Genomic DNA, 12,727 nt, shown 5'->3' with positions numbered 1-12,727 from the left:
GCTAATGGCACTTCAAATATTCGTCATCACATTGTCAGAATGAACTACCAAGTTTTTAATGCAAGCCACTAACTACGACAACAGTAAGTAACATTGTTTTGCTGGGAACTGTAGTTTTTTTTTCTCCAAGGCCTCTCACAGCTCCTGGGATTATATGTTTAATAGGAAATTCGAAATTGTCCTTTGAGCTCCATTTTTCCTCTTTTTTCCTCTCGGTTTCATGCTGCTTTCTGTAGCCCCACTAAATCAAGTGTGAATGAATGAATGAATGAATGAATGAAGTTTTATTGCCATGTGGGTGAACAAGTTCACACATTGGAAATTGCAGTTATAGAACACCATCCAAATACACAAACACAACACACATAGGGGGATATGTGTCCTTGGGTCATGCAGCCGTTTACTTGCGGCGCTACCTTTGGCAGGAGGAGAAAACAACACATCATGGGGAAGTTAGGTTAAAAAAAAGTCATCTGGTACAGTGCTCAAAAGAGCACTGTACCAGATGACTTGCTTTACATGTGCAAAGCATTTGCACATGTAAAGCAAGGACAGCGGCGGTAGGTGAGGTCAGGTCAGGAGGGGATGCAGACGGAGACGAGAGGTGGGGGCATTGTGGAGCCAGATGCCATGATCCAGCCAAAACAGTTCGCTGATAGCGGTGGAATTTCATCAGCGGCCGTGATACACCAGACCCAGCTTCACAAATCACAACGCGGAGTAGGGGAGAGAGCAGCCGCACACAGAGCCCTGGAGAGAGATATGGTTGCCAACCCAAGGCCGGCAGGGGAGCCGAATTCCTGATAACAAATGTTGTTTTGGAACAGGCTGCTTGTTTTTCCAACAGCCTTCAGTCTTACTGGGAAACCATTCGAAAATCCAATATTCCAAATTCGTTGATTGCCGTCCTCACTGTGCAGAACCGAACTATATCTCCTGATCTAACCCCTCTCGCCTGCGCGCTCGCTAATCTTGCGGCTCAGGTCCACCAGGCTTTGAGTCTGGGTTTGTACGGCTCTGCTCAGCCCCTCCACCTGGGTCGGCAGCCTCTGCAGATGTCGAACCGCCGTCCAGATTTTCTTAATTTGCCAGTAAAGCAGGTATCCACCGAGCCCAAACAGAGAAGATACTGCTACCAAAAAGCCGAATATGTAGGCGTCTTCCACGTCTTCCACTCCAAGGGCCGAGAAGCACACAGGTCTCCACGAGCTCCAAGAGTCGATGACGTATCCAACCGGGTCTGTTCCACTCGGACACGCAGGCTCCCCTGTCCCGGATCTCATAGTGGAAAAAATTCGATCAATGATGGAGAATGCCCAGTTTGCCAGATCCATGGTTCAATCTTGTTCTTATTCGGACAGTGTGTAAAAGACGCTCTCACAGCAAGCAGCAAGCGGAGAGATGGGGAGGGCAGGGAGAGAGAGATAGTGCGACCGTCTCCGACAAGAGCAGGAAGAGAAGAACAGAACATATGATAGTGCAAGAGAAAAACAAATAGTCTAGCACACCTGCTTGCTAATTTCAGTGATAGTGAAGAGTTCCAATAGCAACGCGCAAGACGGCCTCAGCATGGCGCAGCACCGGGTGATCAACCGCTGGCTAGAACCCCGAACCAATACAGTTCTGTTTCATTCATTCCCATTAATTATTCTCAGTAGGGAGATGGCATCACAGCTTACTCAAGATCTCACTGTAACATTGCACTCAGGGAAGGTCAGAATAAGGAAAAAGTCCTCAAAACCAAAGCAGTGTACAGATCACAGACAGGGACAGTTGCGTCAGAGGAGATTGAGGGGATTCTGGAGCAGCCACTGTGGATAATGGAGCAAACATGGATGTAGCTGTGAAAAACTGAACATTATCAAGTTTCCATCTTTCATGCACATGCTAAACCTCAGAGCTTAGAAGCTGTACAGCTGCAGTACAGTTTCTAACTGGGTGGCAAGGATTCGTTCTGTGATTGTATGAATGAAGAGATCCCACATGGCAGAGGTAATCCTCAAGTGACAACTCCTGTAAGAGTACATTTTAAATACTTTAATGAAAGCCAGCCAAAATGTAAATGAACAGATTAGGGTAAATCTAAAATGATTAATTGATGATAATATAATGTTCTTTATAATCTGTGTGTGTGTGCGCGCAACATGGAGGCAGGCAGAAGAAGAAGATCACTGTGTATGCCTTTTTCTTTGTGATGAAAGATGATCGCATTGCATGGATTATTACACTATTTTATTTCAAATTGAACCTTGTGGCTCACACGCTGTGGCTATGTTTATAATCTCAGATGCCACCCATAAAACAGCAACAACTAGAAGAACTTTTTGCAGAAGAGAACAGCAAACTTTTGACCATGTAGCAGCAGCCCTCTGGCTCCGTGGCCCAGAGAGTGGATCAAGATGTTCAACTATATAGAAGCCTTCCTCCCATTAGGACAAATATTTAGCTTCAGCCACCGCTTGAGCCCCATTCCGCTTGGCCTACCTGTACCCATTAGCTGCCTCCAAAGTCCCATAGGTGAACCAAGCTTGATAAGACTACTCCTTCAGCTTGATGGCTCCCTTCACCCCTGATGTCAGCCATCTGGTTTGGGGATTACCGCCATGACATGCACCAACCCCCTTGCAGTGGCAGCTCCGTGTGGCAGCCTCAACACTGGAGGTGTGGAAAATGGTCCCCGTTGCAGGATGGGGTCAAAATGACCCACTGGGGGGGGTTCTATAGAGTTTGCAATTCTTGCAGTTCTACAGTTAAAAGGAGGTTGGCTGAATGGATGGGTTCAGAAAACTAAGGTCTCAGTCACACAAGCTTAGAGAATTGTTGGTGATCATTTCATGATGGAAAAATGTGTATTCCCTGACTGGTTGCTAGTGGATACTGAAGGTTGCTAACAGTCACGGTGAAATTCAAGCAGGCTTAGAGACCGGTCAGTTACACCCCTCATAACCACCGGTTCCTAGGGAAAAGTGTGTATTCTTCAACTGGTTGGTGAGTGGTTGCTGGAAGTTGCTGGCATTCACTAGCATGAAATTGGTAGCAAATAGGGATACGTTGCTGCACCAAAAATCTCATTGTGTTTGCTTCATTCAGGTTGCTGTGGTCACCAGTAATTTGTATGGAAGATGCCGACTTGTCTGCAAGCACTTGGAAACTACTTATCAATTGAGTAGTGGAAAACCAGAAAGGAAGAATGTTCAAAGTAAAAGTTGCACCTTTTGAAATGTGTTGTTTGCAGCAGTAAGGAACAACTTTTAGTTTGAAGGTGAATGTTCTCCTTTTCTCCATTTTTTCCAGAGGAGAAACCAGAGGTTGCCTTTGACAAAATACAGTACAAAAACATTTTAAGGAACTCAAAATAACCCCCATTTCTGAAACCCAGCCTGCCCCTTTCATTTCATTGCTTTTTTTTTCTCGGTCACTCTGAAAATAGTAACTGTAAGGCGAAAACCAGGAGTCGGTTCATACATTTTCACATATATAATGTAAACATGTCAATATTATCTCAGCAGTGCTGCATCCTGCTGTGAGAGTGCTGGCATATGAACCACGAGGCTTCTGCAAAAAGTCTGCAGATCCTCTATCCTTCTTATGCATTTCGCTCCGCGACCACAAGTCTGTGGCAAATCCTGCTGTGCCTGCTTCAGTCTGTGACCCATCCCGCTGTGAATTATCAATTTACAAATGACAACACACATTTTATATCACAGATACGCACAGAGCAAAGCACTGAAAAACACTACAGGATGGAGATGAGGCATTTATTCAAAATGAAATTAATACGCTGGAATGAAATCAGACATATGGTGAGAAGAATGTATGTTTCCTGCTGTGATTGTAGCAAAGTTGAATTAGGCTTTTTTGTATATAATGAATATTTAACATTTTCATGCAACAACAATAAAGAAGAAAAGGCAGGCAGAGTGGAGGTGAGGTGAGGCTTTAATCAGCCTGTTAGTGATTGTGTTGTATTTAAGAAACAGACCTCCCACTGGAAACACACACACAGTTGTGTTTCGCTCACTTCAGAGGACATTACATTGGCTTACATTCATTTTCGCGAGACTTTGCCTCACCTCAGACCTCACCCTAACCTTACCTTAAACCATGTCTTAACCCTAAAATTGTGACCTCATACTGGATTTCAAACTCTACAGCGTAACTGTGTAAACTGTGATTTATGTCCTCACAGGAATAAAATGACTGCACGCACACTTTACTTGTTTACAGACAAACATTTGAGGAAAACATGATGTGAAATAATCATCTGGAGAAAAACAACAGTTGTTATTCATCAAAACAATTCACCAACACATGATTTATGAATTGATTTGAATGTTACTCTTACACTTATTGTGGATTGAGAATGCATTTCCTCCCTTTATTTTGTTGTTGAGTTAATTATAATTACTTTTGCCCGCAAGAGAAAACATGTTTTTAGACAAATCAGAGCCTTCGATCTGTTATTTATAAAATATTCAAACTCTTAATTCCTGCTTGAAGACTATTTGGCAGCAGTTGGAGGTGTTGGCTTTCTTGGGGTTACTCGCTTTGATTTGGACAGTTTATCCCGTTCACCTGGCAAATCCCGTCAGCTCTGTGAGAGTGGAAAGGAAGCATCGGAAATGCCACCCTTGGGCCTGTCCACACGTGTTCTTTGACGTGTGTGTCTGCGCTTTGGCTGGACAATTCAAGGATTTCTCACTATTCAGAGACATGTCACCATCTAAGCTTAACGAATATTGACGAGTTGCCCTTAATAATGTTTTATATGCTGTTTTTACTACATTTAGTAAGTCATCTTTAATTATGGGTTTGCTTTGTGAAATTTGAAATATTTGTTATACAATAGTATTTTTACTTAATATTTTTTTGTTTGAATGTATACTTTTTTAATGTCTTTTATTACTAAGTTTATTAAGATAATTTATTTGATAATATTGGTACTGTAGCATACTACCACCATGCTTCCCTGTAGGGAGGGCATTTCAAAAGACATAGTGCTTGGAATTCTACTCCAGGTAATCATGAGACCAAACAGTCTATTTACTTGTGCTTTTTTGCATTTGGCAGACTTCATGCTTTTAGTTTGAGTCCAGCGACTCTACGTGTGATTGACGAAGCTGATCTTCCAGCAGGCTCTCTAATCTCTACAGGCTTCCAAAGTTTTGTTAGAGGGATTCTTGTATTTTTGGTAACCACCTTAACCTGTGAGTATTTAAATCTTCAGAAATGGTTTTAGAGCATTGCATCGATGCATTCCAATTTTTAATGTGGCTCTCTACAAAGAATTCTCTGAGATGACTTGATCTTTGATCCAGAAAGGAGAATATCACCAAAATTGTTTATAATATATTCACATGAGAAGCAGTTACCATAAGCAATGTTGCCCCTTCACTTCTATGAAAACGTGATGAATAGCTGTAGTTCACTCCTACTTTTGTCAGACATAAAGTCACAGAACAAGACAACCCTGGAAGTGCCTAGCATGTAAGACATTTTACAACACAGATAAATAAAGCTGAAAATCAGTTACTGTCATCTTCAGTTCTGTGCAGCAAAGACCAAAAGAAAGAGACAAAAGAGACACATTTCTGTAAACACACAGCGACATCAACAGGAGCAACAAGAAATCTTTAATTATTTTCCCCCTCTGACAAACAACTTTAATTGGCTCTGTGTGTGTGTGTGTGTGTGTGTGTGAGAGAGAGAGAGAGAGAGAGAGACAGAGAATCCAACAATGATCATTAGCAAGCTGTGAATAAGTTGCATCTGTCCATTATCTACATTGTATATGCCAAACATATTTAATATTAATGAATGCTGATGCTGATTGTTAAAAGGGAAACACAATTTATTTTATTATATAATAATGTTTATTAAAAAGTATCAAGTCTCTATCATGGTTTTGGAGGACTGCTTTAATTATGATGCAGCATGTTGATTTAACCTCTAAAATATTTATGCATGAAGAAAGTAACTGTAACAGTCGTATGTTTTCATCCTGCCCTCCCCACCTCTGAAACCTGAGCTGCAGTTCAAACAAGCATTCCCATCAGTCTAATTGAGTGCAATGGCCTGCCACGTCACATGATGACTTCACCACATCATTCCTGTACTTTTTATTCACACTTGCCAGTTCTAATCTGTAGTTCCCTTTCAGGCTTTCCATTTCATTGCCCAGTAGTTGTCCCTACTGTCTTCCCACCTTTCCACATCCCTGATCTTCAACTGCCAACACACCTGCACCTGATTCGTCCTAATCAGGCACTCTCTTGAGATGGCCCACTTCTAATTCGGCCCCCTCGCCCTCCCACTCCATGACGAGTGTAACTCTGTTGAGTCGTACTTGCAGCTGATGAAAGGTGTCTTAATTAAGGGTTTAAGCAGCAAGCTTTGGGATGGCCTCACCTTTCTCACACAGAAACACAAAAATCACATTTCCTGTGATTTACACTAGTATCAAATCTTTCTTCTTTTTAGTTCTATATTATCTACATTTAAAACATCAAACATATAAAATAATAATAATTTATGAAGCATTTATCAAACACATATACAACATGTACAAACATACAAAATTTCCATCAACACAATTTTATTCTGTTTATTACTGAGAGTGCTGATACTGATCACACAGAATGTATTTTTTTAGATGTGCAAAGCTGGACTGGAGAAGGGCATATCTGATCTTAAATATGACGTCACCTTTGAGGTTCAGTGTCTATATAAATACATTATATGTCATATTAATTCTTGCTGTTGCAGGGTTTTACAGTGCCAGCTGGTTTATGGTTGAGTTCAGGAAAGAATAAACCTAGCAGGAGTGATTTGGGATGGTCCCACCTCTCATTTGTCATAGTACATACTCATAATATATGGTCAAAAGCGTCGGGTCAGAATCTTTACCATTTAGGTGTTTTCAGTCCCATTGCCACAGGTGTAGAAATTCAAACCTACCTGGATGCTCCTTCATCATCTGTGCTTTGATTTTTTGAATGAAAGCATTTAGGAACCACAGCAACTCAACCACAAAGTGTCAGTCCATGGAAAGATACAGAGCGGGGTCAACAAGTACTGAGGTGTATAGTGTGTAAAAGTTGCCAACATTCTGCTGACTCAGCAACTTCAAACCTCTTCTCGCATTAACATCAGTGCAAAAACTGTGTGCAAGTTTCATCGTATTGGTTTCCAAACCATGAGCAACTTCTGTAGCTGTGATGTGTAGGTGGCTCAGTACTTTTGTCCATAAATTGCATTTCCTACTGTATTTCACTGATGAGTGACTTTTATTTCTGCTGCTCAGCCCAAGTGTTCAGCTTTTGAGCTCTTCACAAAATGCCTAATACTGTCATGGTCTCCTTGCGCTCCTGTACTGACCTACCTGTTCTACCTGTTTCTCCACCTTCTGCTCTCTCGCTCTCTCTCTCTCATTTCTATGTCAGTGTACATGTGGGTGTGTTGGTGTTAACTCCAGAGGTGGGGCCTTCTTGGCTCTCCCTCCTTCCTTCCTTCCTTCAAACAGTTGGTTATTACCCACCTGTGTGCAGTCTGATGGTAACTCACCTGCTACTTACTATAAGGCTGTAGAAATCCCTCAGTTGTCATCAGATTGTTGCACTAACTGTGGTAGTGTGGCTCTGTGTATTTTTGACTCTGTGATTGGATCTGTTCTGGATCTGATTGGATCTTCTGTGCAGACAAGTTCTGCCTTCATGGTTTCTGAGAGAGCTGCTGGTGGAGAGAACCCTGTAGAAAATGTTCTCTTGATTCACTTGCTAGCCCCACTGTGGAGTCACTAACTCAGTATTTCATTCTGTTGAACCTTGTGACTTCAATAAACATGTTAAACTTTTACTCCTGTGTCCTGCACCCAAGTCCAGATCTGGTTCAGTTCCTTGACAAATGCAGTCACGGTCTATTTGATATTGCTGTTACCATTAATACAAACACTCATAAATAAATGTTTTTGGTTGTGAATGTACATTTTCTCATGTCAGTTGCTGTAACTTCTCTTAGAGTGACACCTAAAACTCCCGAATCATTCAGCACAGTAATGACTAATCATAGTCAAACAGTCATAGTTATCTGAAGCACCATTATACCACTCCACTATTCTGTCAGTGTCAACCATGAATAGACAAATGAGGCATCTCTGGGAATTTGTTTTTTTTGTTTGTTTTTGTTTTTGTTTAGTTAAATCAGTTTTAATTCTGAGCAAACTCTGGACAAACTTAAAGCTTCTGTTGATTTTGTTTTCTGCTTTTGTTTTCAACATTTTCTGAGGGAGTTTCTAAGATGTTCTGGCTTCAGACATGGATTATTTTCCAGGAATACTATTTATGTGGGATATATATATAGGGGGTCAAGACTCATGACAAAGCATAAATACATGAGATTCATCATCAATCCAACTGTGGTGGTGGGGTGTGGTTTGGGCTCTGGCTGCAGGGGAGAGGTGGGGCAGTGGGTTCAGAGGGGCGTTGCGGGGGGACAGGCCGTGCGCAGCTGCCCGGCATGGGATTGATTGTGTGTTTTTGTGTTTTTTTACACAGTAGCTGGCAGGAGGAGAGGTGGACTAAAGCTGAGCTGAGGTGGATGCCTGCCAGGAAACAGAAAGCGAGTATAAAGTGTGAAAGGAGAAATACAATAAAGGGTAATGTGACAAACACCCGAGTGTCACTGTGTGTGTTTCTAGACTAACCGAAGGCTTTTGTGCCACATCAACATACTGGACATTTTTGTCATTTTGTTTTGTGGTTCTGCTTACATATGATCTGAGTCATAAATGTCACAGCACCTGACACCTCATGAGCAACAACCGCAGTTACCTTCACTTTCAGCAAAATGCTTTTCTGCATGATGGTGTAAACAGACACTGCGCCTTCAGGGAAAGCTGATGAAACAGGCATCCTCACTGTTGTGTAATCCGGGGACACTATGCATTAAAAACATAAAGATCATTGCTAAAGGCAAACAAACTGACTTTATATTGATAAGTTATTACCCCAGTCACTAAACTTTATATACTCTCTGCAGTGTTTTAAAGCTCATTCACCTTGTTATTACTTGTTTGTTTATTAAAGCCTTTCTCATTTTTCATCTTCAGATAAAAACCTTGATGGAAATGCTGCTCACATTTTTCCACACTTGTCACGTTGTTTTGAAAATAAACCTTCACCTGACACTGCTTTTGCTGAAAACAACATGGAGTGATTGAACAAATCAGCAAGGAGGCAGGTGAACGGTGAGGTTGAACAACATCCCATGATGCCGAGCGGCGCGATAAGAAAACATGTTTGTTATGTGCAAGGCGGTGTGAATAAAGAACAGTCTCATTTACAGCTTACAGCAGTGTGTATGTGTTCATTGAGCTGGTTTACATGTGTTTAATTTTGTGTGTTTGTGTGTGTTTTATGATTGTTTACTCACCTCTGCACCTACACACATACATACACACACACACACACACACACACACTTTGTTTGTCATACTGTGTACACAAATTACAGCGTGTTTGTATGAGATTCTACATGTTTTTGTGCTTGGCAGCATGCATGTTTTTGCATGCTGTTTACACACCTCTGTACCCACTATGCTCATGTTGTTTTTGTGCATGTATGTGTGTGTCATCAGTCCATGGCCCAACACACACAGTAATAGAGCCCGCTGGGACGCAAGCAAGTCTACAGTTACTAGCTGTAAATTGACCTGTGTGTGTGCGTGGAGGGGGTTGTCCAGAGAGAGCTATAATAACTGTTATCTCTCCCACAGGCCCTTATTGTTTCACACACACACACACACACACACACACACACACACACACACACACACACACACACACACACACACACACACACACACACAGACCTACCAGAGTCACACTGCTGAACTAATAATTAGAGCTTTCAGCCATCCTCAGGTCAGAGGGAGAGTCAATGATGCAGACAGACAGATAATCAGGCTGTACTCTGTGTTCACAGCAAACTGGGAAATAAATTAAAACAGAGAATAAAATGGAACCTAGAATGAAGCTGTTTTGGTAAATATCAAATATTCAAGCTGGTCATGTTTCAGATGATTTCATGAAAGGAACCAGCATCTAAAATATCCTCGATCTGTTTCTGTGAGATAAAATAATACATGAACATATACATAAATTAGTAATATAAAAATTGATTAATAAATAAAAAAATCAAGAGTGGTGGGTCGAGGTGATAAGGAGACAAATCAGTCAGGATCAGGAAAACATGATTTAGAATTCACTTGTCAGCTTTGTGTTTTTGCTTTTTGTTGTTTTTTGAGTTTATGTTTATTATATTAATGTTTGAGTTTGTGCATCTCGTTTTAAATGTTGTGACTGTCATGGTCCTGGGCCTTTTGTTGAGTCCTGCATTGGGGTCCTCAAACCTGCGTGCCACAGTGTCACTTGACAGTGACATTGTTTTGGTTATGATTTAATAATTTTCATGCTATTACTGTCTGTGTAACACAACATTAGTTCAGGCAGGCCATGAAGTCAAGCTCAGAGCATGTCATTGGCAGATCAGCTGATCCTAATGCCAGCCCACATTGGCTGATGGCTCAGCTGATATGTTTTGAAGATGCTTTATCCTGCTCACAGATGCACCTGCGAGCCACTTTGCAACCCACCTCCACCTCCAGCTCCTTGTTTCGTGCTGTGTCTGACTTACACCCATCTTTTGTCATTCATGCCTGCTCTGTCCTGTGCTGGTGGTCTTCCTGCCACTCTCAGAGAGCCCAGAAAGCTGATGGTCATATCACCAAAATTAGAAATTAAGACTTGATTGAAATACATACTCTGGCTTGGGTGTGGTGGCCACCACAATTAAAGCAGATACACAAGTGAAAGATATGAAAATGGAAATATCCTCTAAATGTAGGCGTACAACATACATGTGATACTCGTTTCCAAATAAGTTGGGACAAAGCCAAGCGAAGACGGGAAATTTTAGATAATGCTAATAAATAAATAAATTAATTAATTAAAAGATATTGAAACATCTTAGAACAAATGAGCTTAATTAGTTCCGTTACTGGGTATGAAAAGTGCATCAAAGACAGGTTGTGTTTGCAACTCTGTAAGACATCGTGTGCACAAGTAGATTAAAAATTTAACAAAGACATTTTATGATCTCTGGCCTGGGAATACCTTGGGGTCCCTCCGGATGAGCTGGAGGAAGTGGCTGGGGAGAGGGAAGCCTGGACTTCTCTGCTTAGGCTCCTGCCCCGGCGACCCGGCCCCGGATAAGCGGAAGAGGATGGATGGATGGATGGATGGATGGATGGATGGATGGATGGATGGATGGATGGATGGATGTATGGATGGATGGATGGATGGATGGATGGATGGATGGATGGATGGATGGATTTTCTGAACATAAGTTTATGGTGTAAGTAATATCGTTATAAAATTCAGGAACAGAGCCAAAGCTGTACGCGAAGGATAAGAGAGCATAAGACCTGAAGCCAGTACTGAAAGCCAGTGATCCCCACGACTGTAGCAAGCAGCATGAACACTGCAGATGACAAAAAAGAACTATAATCATTTTGAGCATCTGATATTTTCCCTGTGTACAGGGAAAATAATTAATTATGGGGCTTTAGATGGTTTGCCTCATTAAACATTAGAGAAACGGAGAATTGCCTGCGGTAGCCGTTATATTTTTTTCTAACATACCTAATTAAGTTTTGATATTTTTCAGGTGAGAATTTTATCATTTACACTTTAAATATGTGGCAAGAACATACAAATATCCCCATTGTGAAATCAGTGCTGACATTTGTGGAGCTGTAGGAATTCATCTGCTGGGGGATGTTGAGTCATCCCAGCATTACTCGCATCATCTGGCCCTTCAGCGTCTATTGTCATGCTGGGGAAATTGGACTGATTGTCTCCCTGTTAATGTTTTTGTGCTTTTGCGCTCGTTCCTGTAAAATGAACACTGCTTGAGTGGGCGGAGCCATTCCCACAACTTAAATTGCGAATATAATAATCTTCTTTCGCCTGCTCCTTATAGACATCACCACAGCACATCATGATGTGAATGTAATAATAAAACCCTAAAAGTATAACTAACCAGGTATACTGTCTGTCACAGAATCATTTAAGATGAAACTGTATAACCATTGTATAACTTTATGGAGAACTCTTATCCTTGTTTCTTTTTTCTCCAAAAGTTACCATATGGGCAACACATTTCTTCCTCCTGCTGCTGCAGGTGTTTGTTTGAGGTATTTCACGTGACTTTTGATTACTCTCGTTTTTATTCTAGTTATATTACACGCTAAGCATCTGACCATCTGAAAAACAGATTCGTCTTTCTCACACCTCACCTTAAATCATGAGTGTGTGTTTAATTGCGGCAGCTCTGTTCTGTTCATGTTTGCAGGTTGCTGGTTAATTGGTGCTGGAGGCTCAGCTTGTTAACTCGACCCTCATCTGCCTCCCAAACAGCCTCACACCAATTACCGCTGCTCACTCATCCTCTCTCTCTCCTCCTTGTTTATGTCTCTCACTCTCTCGTGTTTTTCTCAAATTCAAATTTGCTTTACTGCCTTGACCATAATTACTCATAGTACTGACAAAGCAGGTTTGCTTCGTAGTACAGACATTTAAAGTGTTGTGATAGTAATACAAATTCTAGCCACAGTACGTATTCTGTGTATTGGTGGTACTTAAAACCTTTTTAAAATAATATGAATTTTA

Source organism: Archocentrus centrarchus, chromosome 22 (assembly GCF_007364275.1).
Source record: "Archocentrus centrarchus isolate MPI-CPG fArcCen1 chromosome 22, fArcCen1, whole genome shotgun sequence".
NCBI classification, from domain to species: Eukaryota; Metazoa; Chordata; class Actinopteri; order Cichliformes; family Cichlidae; genus Archocentrus; species Archocentrus centrarchus.
The sequence above is the reverse complement of the archived record's forward strand: the minus strand, read 5'-3'. Positions refer to the sequence as shown.